Below are 3999 nucleotides of genomic sequence, written 5' to 3'. Positions count from 1 at the left end.
CATAGTCTTTTATTTTTGTCTTTTGTACAATGTTCTATTTGTATTTTCTTGAATATGCCTTTAAATGATATTACAAACTTAATAAAAATAAAAGGTAACTCTTGAAGGAAATGTAATACATAGACAATTGGGATATATTCTGCTATCTTTGTTGTTTCAAAAGCATCCCTTTTTCACTAGAATTGCATTTGTTTCCTCTAACATTTTAAGATTTTTACTCTTCAGAGTAATGTTTGTACAATCTTACATGGAAGACTTTCTCTATAACAGTTCACCAAATTCTTTGTTTGATATTTCATTTGCAGTTTAAAGATCAAATACGAAACAGATTACTTAATTTGGCAAACTCCTGCTTCATCCTTCAACTGAGGATATGACAAATAGTCTAGCTTTTTTTTTTCTCCAATCAGAATATCAATCAACATCATGTATCTGTCTCAGCTCCTTATTCAAAGCAAACCATGCATTACCCGTCAAGGACTTGTATTGTCTAATCGCTCTAACAAGAAATTCTAACTTCATGGACTGAATACACAGATATAAAACCAACACCCCGAATCATTCCATTGTGCATTTAGCATGGCAAGAATTATGTATTTTTTCCCGGAACTTTTCCAGTATTTAGTTACTCCCCTGAGCTTCTACCACATATGGGCAGATGTCATGTCATTTTCCTATATATCTATATCCCAATTCCTATATATTTCATATTACTTGGTTCAATCAAACCAGTTTTATATTTGCTATCCACCCTCAATATCAAAATTATCACCAAAACATCATCCTCATATATACCTTTTATTCCACAATTTGTAGGAATTATCATATATGATATATCACCCACTTCTATATATCAAGCCAAACACTGATCTCTCGCCAAAATACTTCCATGAAGAATATTTTTCCCAAAGAAAACACACCTAACAAAATAAATAGATAAATGCACTAAAACTGCTACCACCTCCGCTCCAACTTAAATGTCTTAATTTACCTTAATACGGAGTTCAAGAAATAAACGGAACTCTTTAATTTTACGATCTTAAATTAAAAATATGTATAAAGTTCCCTAACATGTGTCTTGAATTTGCCAAATAGGATGCCGGAACTGAAAAACTTACTAACTATCATGGCACATGGATATTCAAATTTTACAGTAAAACATGATCAAACGCCTACTAAAATAATGGACCAAATAAGACACTTAAATTGAGACGAACGGAGGCGAGAGGAAAAATTAAATAAGCGATATCTAATATAGGTACCTTCAGTTCTGGTATCCACCACCAATAGCATTATAATCTTCCTCAACTTTTGCAGCCAAGTAGGGTTTCGGAAAATCATCAATACTAAATGTCTTCTCCTTCATCATCTTCTCAACATCATCTTTTTTAAGAACAGTGCGCCTCGTAGGAGGACGATTACGCCCGCTGGTCACCGAGAGAAGTACTTGATATCGTATACCGTATCGGGATTTGAGGTGGGATTATAGCTTGAGCTTGTGCTGTAGCAGGGCAGGTAACTCTGTACTCTGTAGCTTTTGGTACGGCGGATACATATTCTGGACTCGATTGAGGTCCTGTGATCTCCCATGGCTTCTTCAAGTAGCGTTTTACAGTTTGAATCAGTGATTTGCCTGCCGACGCCATTGTTGTAAACTTTTGTGATTTTGTGTTGGCGAAGAGAATGTAGTTCTAGAAATGGAACTTCTTTCTAGAATTTTCTGTTCTTCCTGTTTGTTTTTTTTTAAAAAAAGGAAATTTGTATTAATGTTTTCGGTTAATTCGGCTCCCAACTGATAAGTGGAAATACCTACATATTCAAATATATTTCTATAAGTTATTTATATTTCCTTCATTTTAATTTATTACCATTTATATCCCATTTATCAAATTTTAGAGACCTCCCTCTAGGTTTCGTTCGCTTTATAACATTCATCTTTCATGTGGTTTAGAATATTATGTCTAACTTCCTTATTTCCATTTACTTGTAACCATTCTTTAAACTTATTTAAAATAAATATAAATTAATTTAGATAAACAATTTCACCCTTCTTTAGATTAATTTCTTCATATTAATAAATATTATATAAAAAATAACTCACTTAACAATTATTTTAAAAATAAATTAGCACAAATACGTGTTTTTTTAATCCAATAAAGATTAAAGTTTTCCTTCAAGCTGGCCCATCATTTTCACCAAATATTAACTCTTCATCTTCATTTCATCTTTACCAATTCATGTAGACTTTTTCCCCACAATAGTCCATCATATATCTGACAACAATCAGCTTTTGTTTTAGTTAAAAAATTTTACACAAGCGAATAAGAAACATGATCCAACGAATAGAGATAAATCGTTAAAAATTAGATCTAAACTTTCATAAATATATGAGTAAAATGATAAAATCCAAATTAATTTATATTTATTTTAAATTGATTTACAGAATGGTTACAAGAAAATGAAAATAAGGGAGGTAGACGTAATATCATAAACCACAGGGAAGGTGAGTGTTATAGAGCGAAACCTGGAGGAAAGTCTCTGAAATTTGATAAATGAGATATAAAGAGAATGGTGTGTACTCATTTCTCACACTCCCTACCTTGTATAGTAAAAGTTAGAGATGTTATTTTTGATAGCTCCTTGGCGTAAAAAAAAAGACAAGCGAAGAAATTGAGGAAATATACTAAATTACAAAACATGACAATATTGTAAAAAAAAAACAACAATAACTATGATTATAAGATAATACTATAATTGATGTAAAAAAAAATACTAACGAATATCGAAGAAACAAGAAGCTACAAGAGTAATACATAGTATGAAACAAACGAGACAGTACAAACTGCCTACCATTTATCTTTTGATTTATGTTTTTCATAAACTTAATTCTAAATATGTCCTTGGTAAGTTGAACATATGCAACATCTCCTCAATACTTCTTCTGTCTATTTCTACCTCTCCTGAAACCATCCATTGTGAACATCTCACATCTTTTCAGTAGGAGATCAGTACATCTTTTCTTCACATGTTTGAACCATCTCAGTCAAACCTCCTATATTTGGTTGTGCATATCTTCATTTCTAGTCTTATCTTTCCTATTATATTCACACGTCCATCTCATCTTCCTCTTTTTCATAACTTTCATATTTTGAAAAGAGCTTGATCACAAATACTCCGCTCCATACAACATAGTATGTTTAATCATTATTTTGTAAAACTTGCTTTTAAGTTTTGGTGTCACATTTTGTCACACAAAATTTAGATATGAGCCTCCATTTCATTCATCCCACCAATACGATGTGTTATCACCGTTAATATCCATATTACCTTTGATATAGACCTAATTTACTTAAAAATTCCTTTCTTTTGGATGATATGGGTATCAATCCTCACTTCTATGGTAACTTCATGTATTACATCACTTAACTTGCACTTGAAATGTTATGTCTTGGGTTTGTTTAACATAAACACTTTAGACTTCATGGTTTGTCTCCATACGTCTATCTTAGTATATATTAACTTTGTCCGAGTCTCGTTAATTAAAATTATCTCATTTGTAAATAACATACATTATGCCATCTCGTTCTAAATTTGTCACATATATATACATCTATCGCCAAGACAAAATATATACTATTAAATACTAATGAACAATTAGGCACTAGTGTCTACAATGTCTTCATTTAATTAAGATAGGTAAAAGTGTCAAAGATACTTGTGAAAAATTTAAAAATGAATCAATTTTATCTTTCGTTATATTTATTTGCTCAAAAATATTTTTATTCTTACGTTTTTTTACTTAAATACGCACACTAACTTAGAAAAAAGCACCCTTTTTAATCAATGGCTGATCAAAAATATATATATAAAAAAAATGATCTAATTTTGTCCAACTCTTAATTGTAAAGACTACAGCAAATATTTATATTGTAGTTTGTGAGATGAATTTGACTATTTTAGATGTCAATTTTATGCTTTATATAAAGTTTAATTACTTGT

At 30.6% G+C, this 3999-nt stretch overlaps 1 pseudogene; it reads right to left on the bottom strand.

The window, feature by feature from the left end:
• Positions 1-1264: 1264 nt before the first annotated feature.
• Positions 1265-1660, bottom strand: LOC107001437 (annotated as a pseudogene).
• Between the last annotated feature and the right edge of the window lie 2339 nt (positions 1661-3999).

The sequence above is a fragment of the Solanum pennellii genome, chromosome 10 (genome assembly GCF_001406875.1).
Source record: "Solanum pennellii chromosome 10, SPENNV200".
Lineage (NCBI taxonomy): Eukaryota > Viridiplantae > Streptophyta > Magnoliopsida > Solanales > Solanaceae > Solanum > Solanum pennellii.
The sequence above is the reverse complement of the archived record's forward strand: the minus strand, read 5'-3'. Positions and strand labels throughout refer to the sequence as shown.